This window comes from Lolium perenne, chromosome 1 (assembly GCF_019359855.2).
Source record: "Lolium perenne isolate Kyuss_39 chromosome 1, Kyuss_2.0, whole genome shotgun sequence".
Classification (NCBI taxonomy): Eukaryota; Viridiplantae; Streptophyta; class Magnoliopsida; order Poales; family Poaceae; genus Lolium; species Lolium perenne.
In genome coordinates, this window is record NC_067244.2 from 126552407 (window position 1) to 126564881 (window position 12475).

Consider the following 12475-nt stretch of genomic DNA (forward strand, 5'->3'; position numbering starts at 1 on the left):
TGCTTGTCACTAGGGCCCGAGTGCCATGATCTCAGATCTGAACATGTTATTGTTTCATCAAGATATTCATTGTTTATGGTCTTACCTATAAGTTGTATACACATGTCGTTGTCCGGAACCAATGGCCCCGAAGTGACAAGAATTGGGACAACCGGAGGGGATGGTAGCGATGTGAGGATCACATGTGTTCACGGAGTGTTAATGCTTTGCTCCGGTACTCTATTAAAAGGAGTACCTTAATATCCAGGAGTTTCCCTTGAGGCCCGGCTGCCACCGGCTGGTAGGACAAAAGATGTTGTGCAAGTTTCTCATTGCGAGCACGCACGACTATATATGGAACACATGCCTATTGATTGCTTTGTACTTGGACACCGTTTTATTATTATCTACAAATGCCCTGCTATGATTGTTACATGAGTTTCTCTCATCCATGCAACGCCCATCATCCGTCCCCGTGCCTACAGTATTTTAATCCTGCTGTTTATTAAAATCACTACTGCTGTCTTTGTTACTCTGCTGCTGTTATTTCACTACTGCTACTGCTATAAAACTGTTACTACTGATAAACTCTTGCGAGCAAGTCTGTTTCCAGGTGCAGCTGAATTGACAACTCCGCTGTTAAGGCTTCCAAGTGTTCTTTGTCTCCCCTTGTGTCGAATCAATAAATTGGGTTTTACTTCCCTCGAAGACTGTTGCGATCCCCTATACTTGTGGGTCATCAAGACTATTTTCTGGCGCCGTTGTCGGGGAGCATAGCTTTATTTGGAAGTTCACTTGGATTAATATTGTTCGCTGCAAATTCTCCATCATGGGTAAACCTCGCGATACTAAGATCGCTATATTGCCATCCACCACAAGAAAAGGTACAATTCTGAGTACCTCCGCTACACTTGATTCACCATCTGTGATTGATAAACTTGTTTCACCGCCACATGCTTCGCATGCGGGTACTTCTGCTGAATCTGAAAACTCTCATAATATTGATAATATTTCTACTGTGCTTGATGATAGTGGTTCATTGGGATCCTTTCTAGATGCTACAATTGCTAGGTCTAGACAAATTGAAAATACTGAAACTCCTAATGCTACTATACCTGTTAATTCACCTGAACTTGATTATTTTAGTGATGATCCTGATGAAGATTATGTGGAGCTTAATGATGATTTTATTGAAAAATGCAATGCTACTACTGATGCAAGAAAAATTAAAAAGTTGCTTGCAGAACATGCTGTTAGATATAAACTATCTCCTGATCCTAAGTTTGCCACATCTCCTATAAACATTAAGGATAAAGATTATGATTTTTCTCTTGATCTATCTCATATAGCTATTGTTGAGAAAACACCCTTTTGTGGTACTGAAAAAGAAAGTGCTGTTGAACACATGACTGAGTTATCTACTCTAAGTAGCTTGTTTTCTGATGATGTCAAGATGCGTACTTACTTTGTTGCTAAAATCTTTCCATTCTCATTAAAGGATGACGCTAAAACTTGGTATAATAATTTGCCACCTAATTCTATTAAAAGTCCGAAATAATTGCTTGATGTTTTCTTCCGTAAATACTTTCCTGCTAGTGCTCAACATATTGCTTTGCAGAGAATTTATAATTTTAACCAGGAAGATGGAGAGAAATTGCCTGAGGCTTGGGCGAGATTTTGCTCTCTTATTAGAGCTCGGCCTGACCATGATTTGGAAAAGCATGATTTACTTGATATATTTTATAGTGGACTAACCATTGAGTCTAGGGCATACCTGGATAGTTGTGCTGGTTGTGTTTTCAGAAAAGAACTCCAGGGCACGATTTGAAGAATTATTGGCTAAGATAGGCCGGAATCATGATGATTGGACTACACCTGAACCAACTCCAACGCCAATATTGAAGAAGAGGGGTTTAATTAAATTGAATGATGAAGATATAAGGGAAGCCAAGAAGTCTCTCAAGGAGAAAGGTATTAAATCTGAAGATGTGAAGAATCTACCTCCTATAGAAGATGTATGTGAGATAATTCCCCCTTCATCCATGATTGAGGTAAACTCCCTTCAACGCTTTACTAGGGAAGATATTCCGTATTCAAAACCTCCTGCACAATGCTTAGATGAGTTTGATAATTATATTGTTAAGCAAGAAAATTTTAATATGAGAGTAGAGAATCATTTAATGGAAAATTCTCGAGCTATTAGTGAATTGCATGATATTGTAGAAAGAACCTCCAATGATGTTAAGATGCTTGTTAAACATTTTCATATGATTCAAACTCAAATTGATCAACTCACTAAAGTGCAAAATGACTTGTTAGGGCATAATTCTAAAGAGAAACATGCTTATGAAGTAACAACTAGAGGTGGTGTCTCTACCCAGGATCCTCTATATCCTGAAGGGCATCCCAAAAGAATTGAACAAGATTCTCAACGCATTGAACCTAGTGCTCATTCTAAGAAGAAAAAGAAGAAGAAACATAAAAATGTTGTAGAATCCTCTGAACCTGTTAATGATCCTAATAGTATTTCTATTTCTGATGCTGAAACTGAAAGTGGTAATGAACATGATAAAGATAATGATAAGAATGATGCTTCTGATAAAGAAAATGTAAAAGATGAACCTGAAAAGCATGCTAAAAATAAAAAGTACACTAAAGAAGATTTTATTGCTGAGAAACATGGTAATGAAAGAGAACCTTGGGTGCAAAAACAAATGCCTTTTCCTGCTAAGAAACTAAAATCAAAGGAAGAAGAACACTATAATAAATTTTGCGATTGGATGAAACCATTATTCTTACAAATCCCTTTGAATGATGCTATTAAATTGCCTCCTTATTCAAAGTATATGAAAGATATTGTTACTAACAAAAGGAAAATCCCCAATGAGGAAATTTCCACTATGCTTGCTAATTACTCTTTCAATGGCAAAGTTCCAAAGAAGTTGGGCGACCCAGGTATACCTACTATTCCTTGTTCTATTAAGAATAATTATGTTAAAACTGCTCTATGTGACTTGGGAGCCGGTGTTAGTGTTATGCCTTTTTCTCTTTATAAGAGACTTTACTTAGATAAGTTGATACCTACTGATATATCTTTACAAATGGCTGATAAATCTACTGCTATTCCTGTTGGTATATGTGAGGATGTTCCTGTTCAAGTTACTACTAACTGCTTGATATTAACTGATTTTGTTGTGTTGGAAATGCCTGAAGATGATAATATGTCTATTATTCTTGGGAGACCCTTTCTTAACACCGCAGGGGCTGTTATTGATTGCAATAAAGGAAAGGTTACTTTCAATGTTGATGATAGGGAGCATACCGTTTATTTTCCCAAGAGGATTGAGAAAGCGTGCGGAGTTAATACTATTTCTAATGTGAGAACTATCAAAGTGGGAACTATTGATTGTCCTATATATGAGCCTAAAGAAGAATATCAAACTCTCGTGATTGGATCCATATCAATACAATTCAAGGTAACATGATTGATTTGAGGTTTATTTCTTCTTATGCTATGTAAAATTTATTTGGTGGCAAGACTTGATCAACCTTGTTAACGAATACTTTTTATATGCATAGAGGAGGTAAACAACATCTCTTTCTTCCTCCACTTGCTCTAGTTGCTGTAGCATTTTTAATTTGCAAGGATCCTTAGTTAATTGGAGATTTCAAAAATTTTCCTGGCCAGTAATAATAAATTAAATACCCAGAAATGTGCATTTTTCAAAGTTTTCAAAAATTCACAAAAATTATACTGTTGGTCCTATTTTTCGACGAGGCACCTGGGAGCACCAGAGGATGACCTGTGGGGCACCAGAGGGTGCCACACCACAGGCCGGCGCGGCCAAGGAGGTGGCCGCGCCACCATGTGGTGTGGGCCCCTCCTTGCCCCACCATCTCATCTCTTTCTCCCAGCATCTTCTCTCTCCCGAAAAAACTCGCACCAGGTTCCTCTCACTCGCGTTTTTGCTCCAGAGCTCCAGATTTCTCGATCTCTTTGCTCAGCCCAGATTTCTTGCTGAAATTTGGCACATTTGCTCCTTGGTATGTGACTCCTCCACCCATCCAAGTAGAATTTTGTTTGGTTGAGTATATCTTGAATATTTTGCTGCTGTAGGTAACATGTTTAGTGAGCTTGCATGCTTGTTCTAAGTGGTAGAAACTAGTTTTGATGCATGATTAGTACTCTAGCAAGTTCCTATGGTAGTTTCCCTCAATTATATGTCACCAAATCAAATTTTTATATTGTTTGTTGAAATTTCAGAAAATGGAGTGGAATAGATATCACTTGAACCAGCAAGAATTGGAAGTCCAACAAGTTATGAGAGTCAATCGTGAAGAGGGAGTATACCCCTCTTACTACCCGTGCGCGGATTTCATGAGAAGCGCGTGAATACTTGAAGATGTTCAAAGTCTAATTTCTCGTGCAGGGCTGAGTGACTTTGTTGAAGGAGAGCCAAGACAATATGCAAAATTAACTATGTCTTTTGTGCAGGACTTTAAGTTCAATTGGTCGCGATCTAACCCCACGGTCCAGTATAAAATTTACAATAAAGCTGTCAACTTGCCATTCAGTGATTTTTGTGCAGCAATTAGAGTACCGCAATGGGGGTCATGCGAGAAGATAAGGGGATCGCCGCAAGAACTCTTGGACCTCTTCAAGATGATTTGCGATGGAAGGAGTTTCTCAGGGGATAGTGGTAAAATCACTAGTATTCAGCTCCCGGCTATCCACTACTTTGCCTATTTTATTACCAAATGCGTTCTTGCTAAAAAGATTGGTGGTAAACTTTCTATCCCGGATTTGGCTTTTCTAGCTGCGGCACTGCAAAGTAGTAGGACTTATAATTTGGGGGCATTGATAGCTTATAGACTTGCTACTAACCGTGAGAAAGGTGGAATTTGTGGAGGTCTCATCGCCTCTCGTTTACTAGCTTTTCATAATGTAGAACCTCATCATTTTGATATTCCATTCCCCATAGAAAAACTTGACATAGCCTCTATGATTAAACATGAATTTGTTTCAGATTCCTCCAACTTGGGTAACCTGTTTTACAAGATGACATTTTATAAGAAAGTCTGGAGAATAACTAAGAAAACTGAGAAACTAGTAAGATTGCCTGCGCCTGTTTTGTCTAACCTTGATTCCAGGGGAGATTGGTCGGTCACAGAAAGTGCACTGGATGCACACATAGAGAGAGGAGGTCAACATGCAAGAGACGACACGGAGGTCGAGGAGCACCTCGACTCATCATCCGATGCAGCAAGTTCCTCGCATCAACATGGTGGATATGCGGAGCCTCCACGCTTTTCTTCTGCACAGGAACTTTACTATGACTACTCCATGAATTACCCACCGGCAAGGAACAACGATCCTCGTTGGGGTTGAGCTCCACTTAGGCCAAAAGCCTAAGCTTGGGGGGAGGTATACCGGCATCACTCGTTCTTTGCATATTATGGTTGCTGGATACTTGTACATACTTGTTTTGTTCGTTTGAGTGGTTTTCTAATGAGAGGAGGATAATATTTGGGGAAGTGCTGCCTGAAAACAGATTCTGGACTGTTACTAGAAAAATTCGTGCGCACAGCCAGAGCGTTATTTTGAGCTGCCAATTTTTGTGCAGGTTCCCCAGGTTGTTATATAACTTTCATTAGTTGAACACTTTTCGAGCTGAGCAACGTAAGATTTTTGTAAAAATCGATTTCTGTACTGCTGTCAGGTTTTGGCAGATTTCTGCCATCTCGCTTTTCTGTGTTTCTTTTAGTTTGCTATTTCTTGTTCTTGCTTTGTTTCTTTCCCAAAACACAAAAAGACCAAAAATATTTCTGTTGTTTCTCTTCACCATTTGTTTGCTTTGGTTTCTTGCATTTGTTTCGCTTTATTTGCTATTGCTAGTTTGCTACAAGAAAACCCAAAAAGATTTTGTTTTGTTTGCCTGTTTCCTTTTGTTCTTGTTTCTAATTCGAAAACACCAAAAATATTTGCTGTTCTTCTTTGGTTTGTAAAGTTCTTTATGAGTTCAATGGTCTTCGGTGGCTGGAGCGTGGTTTTCATTTCATATTATCCAAGCTGCACAAGTGAAAAGGCAATAATGACGATCTACGACAATTGGATTGTGGTGAGAGGCTGGTATGAACTCTATTTGTTTTCATTTTTGTACATATACTCATCCATGTGAGCATGCTTAGTTGGTTCATGTGAGGTATATGTTATTTGAGAAAGTCTAGTAGTTCATGATCTCTTATGTCTAGCTCCAATTTATTAATATGAGTAGCATGTCATGGATGTTTGCTTGCATTGTTTTATTCATAAGTAAGTATGGCATTGTGGTATCCTCCTCTGAATAATTCATTTATATCGACTTGGCACATGCTCACACATGCATATGACTGAACAAAAAGTCAATTAAGCCTCGATGATCTATATTGCTTCAGAGTTCTTGTATCACTTTTATGCCTCCGTTAATTTATTTTGCCGCAAGCATGATTATGACAGTTACTGCTCTCTTGATTTGTCGCTCCCTAGTCTATTGCTAGCCTTCACTTGTACTGAGCGGGAACGCTGCTCGTGCTTCCAAACACATGAAAACCAAGTTGGAAGAAGTGCCAAATAAATATGCAATAATTCATGGGAGCCGCTCTTGAAAGTCCGGTTGGCGAGGTAGTTGGTGTACCCATTACCATTCGTTGACAACAACAAACACCTCTCAAAATAATTTTACTCCTTTCTTTATAAAAATGAAAAGCTCTAGCGCATGTTAATCCCTGCTTCCCTCTGCGAAGGGTCAATCTTTTACTTTTATGTTGTGTCTCCATTATTTCTTTGAGCACTATCTTGAGAGCACAACTGTCATTCTTAGTATAATATGCTTGTCTCAAAATATGATTGATTGTGGTATAACTTTGATGCATTTATCTTTTGACAATCACTACTTATAGTTTTTCTATGAACTCGAGAGGTGCCCGGGCATTTATGTTTTGCCAATCAAATACAGGCAAGCGAGATACCACTTTATCATACTCTCTTATGAACATTGCAATCCTGCTTATATACATGATTCATGATGCTTATTATTAATTGTTGGTACCTCTCCATGATTGACATAGCTGTTAGATGATCTTATTTGCATGTATCTCATTATGAATTGCTTAAGCATTAGCCATAGCATGAGAATATATACATCATATGAGCAAATGTGTTCGTGAAATTTCTTTTATCGCTCAGTTGTTAACTGAATTGCTTGAGGACAAGCAATAAGCTAAGCTTGGGGGGAGTTGATACGTCCAAAACGTATCTACTTTCCCGAACACTTTTGCTATTGTTTTGCCTCTAATTTGTGTATTTTGGATGCAACTAACACGGACTAACGCTGTTTTCAGCAGAACTGTTCTGGTGTCTCGTTTTTGTGCAGAAATCCAACTTTCGGGAAAATCCTCGGAATTTATGCAGAAGGCCCTATTTTCCCAGAATAATGACAGAGCCAGAAGGACAATTAAGGTGGAGGCCCGAGGGCCCCACACCACAGGGCGGCGCGGCCCAGGGGGGCCCGCGCGGCCATGTGGTGTGGCCCCCTCGGCCGGCCTCCGACGCCCTCCTTCGGACTATTTATCGGCCTCGACCTAAAAACGCACGGGGAGAAGTCGAAGTCGCGTAAACCCTCCAGAACGCCGCCACATCGCGAAACTCCGTCGCGGGAGCCAGAAGTCTCCGTTCTGGCACTCCGCCGGGACGGGGAATTGGAGGAGATCATCGCCGCCATCACCGCCAACGCCTCTACATCAACCAGCCATGTTTCCCCCATCCATGTGTGAGTAATTCCCCCGCTGTAGGCCGAAGGGGATGGTAGGGATTGGATGAGATTGGTCATGTAATAGCATAAGATTGTTAGGGCATAGTGCCTAGTGTCCGTAATTGGTACTTTGATGATATTGTTGCAACTTGTTATGCTTAATGCTTGTCACTAGAGCCCGAGTGCCATGATCTCAGATCTGAACATGTTATTGTTTCATCAAGATATTCATTGTTTATGGTCTTACCTATAAGGTGTATACACATGTCGTTGTCCGGAACCAATGGCCCCGAAGTGACAAGAATTGGGACAACCGGAGGGGATGGTAGCGATGTGAGGATCACATGTGTTCACGGAGTGTTAATGCTTTGCTCCGGTACTCTATTAAAAGGAGTACCTTAATATCCAGTAGTTTCCCTTGAGGCCCGGCTGCCACCGGCTGGTAGGACAAAAGATGTTGTGCAAGTTTCTCATTGCGAGCACGCACGACTATATATGGAACACATGCCTATTGATTGCTTTGTACTTGGACACCGTTTTATTATTATCTGCAATTGCCCTGCTATGATTGTTACATGAGTTTCTCTCATCCATGCAACGCCCGTCATCCGTCCCCGTGCCTACAGTATTTTAATCCTGCTGTTTATTAAAATCACTACTGCTGTCTTTGTTACTCTGCTGCTGTTATTTCACTACTGCTACTGCTATAAAACTGTTACTACTGATAAACTCTTGCGAGCAAGTCTGTTTCCAGGTGCAGCTGAATTGACAACTCCGCTGTTAAGGCTTCCAAGTGTTCTTTGTCTCCCCTTGTGTCGAATCAATAAATTGGGTTTTACTTCCCTCGAAGACTGTTGCGATCCCCTATACTTGTGGGTCATCAGATATGAGTACAAAAAGTTACATATTATATATTTGGAAGTGTCTCCAACTCTGTAAGCAGTTACGTATATCTGTCCGTTTGAGTTTCTGATCCTCAGCTCGTCGCCCTTCTTCAGACCGTAGTCAAAAGCAAACTTTCTCCAATCATGTCCATACAAATATGTGATGGCCTGCGTCTTGTAGACATACACCTCATAGACCGTGTAGGTGTTCATCAATTTGCCATTGCCATGCATAGTGAAAGACCCTTCATGCGGACACATCTGGTTAATGATTGGACGAAGTTCACAAGGTACAGTCTGCAGGTGAAAATTGATACTAATGTAAGAAGTAGGAAGACTAAAAACAAGACTTTACTATATGCCATTTCATGCTAAACCACTGAGAATACATACCTGTAACTCTGTGAAGGAGTTATTAGAAAGGTAGATAGAGCCATAGGAGGTGTTATATGCGGGGTATGTACATGGGCCCGCCATATTCCCGCAAGCTCGGCATCGGGATGGTGAAGGAAACATGGGAGGTACTACTGGTGCTTAGCGCTGAATGTAAGTGGAAGAATTAGGTTGTGTAAAGTGCATAGTTCAGAGCAATGCAAATGTTGACAAGCGAGTGCATAACACTATGTTACAAACTGAATAGTCAAAATTTAGTGTATGATGAATATAAGCATGCTAATTTGGCGTTTCCGAATTCCAAAAAGCATTAGACAGAGCCGGTGATAATATCAGACATAAATCATGGCATGTATATGTGGCTTAAGAAAATATACCCGAACCCTTGGATGGTTACGGCCCGGCTGGTCCTTGGACTTGAGCTTATATAAGCATCCAGAAGGTGGGGCTGACAGTAACTTGGTGGCAGCCTCTGCAGATGCCTCATCAGCGGCAGTTGCAATCCTTTTGACCAATGAAGGCTTAGCAGTTTCAGTCTGCATATGAAAATTGAAGAGCAACAGACATCAGCAGTGATATATAAAATGAATCTATGATACACTGATGCATATAGTGTTGGATGTAAGTGGAAGAATAGGGTTGTGTGTGTTTCTAAACTATTGGTAAGCATTAGACAAAGCCGGCAATAAACAGACAAATCAAATCATGTATGAGGATTAAGAAAATATACCCAAGCATCGAAAAGGATACCACCCAGCTGGACCATGGCCTTGTGCTTGAGGAGATTTTCAGAAGATGGCGGCGGCACCATCGTCTTCACAGCAGCCTCATCAGGATCATTTTTTTTCATTTGAGTAGAGGTACAGAAGCTTCATCCTGCATATGAATAGCAACAGAACTCATCATTGATATTTAATAAATCTATGAGATAGACTGATGCAAGTAGTGCGGGATGTAAGTGGAAGAATAGGGTTGTGCATAGACAACAGTTGACAACAATGCAAATGATTACAAAAGAAGCCAACGGAACTCAACAGTTTATATACTGGATGAGACAGACTGAAAAGTGAAAAATTAGTGTATGATGATTGTAAGCAAACGCAGTGTTTCTGAACCTTTGCTAAGCATTAGGCAAAGCCAACAGTAATTAAACAGATAATAATAAAATCATGTATGTGGATTAAGAAAATATACCAGATTCATTAAAAGGTCACCACCCAGCTGGCCCATGGCCTCATGCTTGTAGAGGTTTTCGGATGATGGTGCCGGCACCATCGTCCTCACAGCAGCCTCATCAGCCTCATTTTGCATCCACTTGAGTAAAGGCGCAGCAGTTTCAGCCTGCATAAGAATGGGAACAGATCTCAGCAGTGATATTGAATGACTCTGAGACAGACTGATGCATATAGTGCTGGATGTAAGTGGAAGGGTATGACTATGTATGGACAACAGTTCACAACAATGCAAGGGTGTGTTCGGTTCTGAAACAGCTTGGAATGGAATGGAATGGTTCCATTTCAGAGGAATGGAATGGTTACATTTTTTTTGGTTGGGAAAAATGGAGAGCACAACAGATCGAGGTTAAACTAATCATTTGTCTCAAAATTGTAATTAGCAATTGCAAATGACATTTTAATCTCAAAGTTGTAATTAACAGCGCCTAATGGTGCTCTTTTAATCTAAAAATCGTAATTAACATCATTTTTTGTTGGGTTAGGGGAACTGGAGAGTAGATGAACATTACTGTATGATGATTGTAAGCAAACGAATTTGATGTTTCTAAACTTTTGGCTTCGAGATCTTATGGGCTTCAACTCTAGCCTACCCCAGCTTGTTTGGGACTGAAAGGCTTGATTGTTGTTGTTGTTGTTGTATACTTTTGGCAAGCATTAGAAAAAACCGACAATAAACAGAGAAAAATCAAGGCATGTTTTGTGGATTAAGAAAATATACCATATTCATTAAAAGATCACCACCCAGAGGACGCGTGGCCTTGTGCTTGTAGAGGCATTTAGAAGATGGGGGCGGCATCAACATACTGGCAGCCTGATCAGCCGCAGTTTTGATCTTCCTTTTGAGTAAAGGCCCTAAAGTTTGAGTCTGCATATGAATAGCAAAACAAAAGGCAGACCTCAACAGTGATATTGAATTACTGTATGAGATAGACTGATGCATATAGTGGATGCTCTTAGCTTTTTGCACCATGAACACTAGCTATGGACAGACAAAAAAAAACTAGTTGACTCAGCTTTGTCTAGATACCTCCATCCCAAAGCTTAAGGCTTATTTATTTTTGAGAAATCAAAACAAGTAAAGTTTGACCAAAATTTTAGAACATTCTATCAACAAATATAATATTGTGTAGATACCGTAGGAAAATATATTTCACAACATATTTAATGATATTAATTTTGTATTTTGCATGTTAATGATTTTTGGTAAAAGCTTAGTCAAATATGGTATAGTTTGGCTTTCTAAAAATAATATAAGCCCTAAGCTTTGGGATGGAGGTAGTAGTATCTAGAGCTAAAACACGTCTAGACACATCCGTATCTACAGATAGTTGAGTCAATTAATTTGGATCTGAGGGAGTATCAGATTCAGACTACATCATGGTAAGTTGGTTAAAAAATTACCCACAGGCGGTCCCCGCCCACTCGGCGATGGAATTTCGCTTCTTGTGCTGCAGATCTGGCCATGCTCCTGCAGCAGGTGGGGCGCTATCGTTCCCCATAGCCTCAGCACGGAACCTGGAGGTACCAACCTGATACAGAGAATATAGAGCATGGTGTCACATAGGCTTTACGCACAAACAGCTGAAGACATGTGCTAATTTAAGCATTTTTCCAGAACAGGAACATATTGAGGATGCAGACAGATAGAGTGGATAAGCAAACAGAGTACCTGCTTTCCGGAGCTGGGGACGCAGCTCAGGCTCAGCCAACTGCCCACATGCGTGGTGGCCTTACGCTCCATTGCCGCCCCCCCCCCCCCCCCACCACCACCACCGAGGTCTTCCCTTTCCTGTACAAGCTAACAAAAGATACAGTGAGGATCAGCAAAAACTACAAAGGCTGCAAATGTCGACAAATAAAGGAAGAACACCCCAATCCAAGCAAAGGTAGCCCCCGCCCCCCATCCCCATCAATTACTCCCAGCGCGAGGGTGACCAGAAAGACACCCCTTCGCCCAGAATAGGAAATAGATGCGCAAGATATCGAGGTGAGGAAAAAAGAACCGATCTCGAGAAAGGAAAGAACATTACTAGTACTACCTAATCCGCTTGGTCTAGATGCAGCTTGCCCCTCCAAGCTGGATGCCTGGACGGTGGAGGCGAAAGGAGGGGATCGAGCTAGCGGCTTGCATCCGTCGGCTGTCGGCACTCGATCGGGAGAGACAAGGGGGGCTACATAAAGGGGAGTGATACGT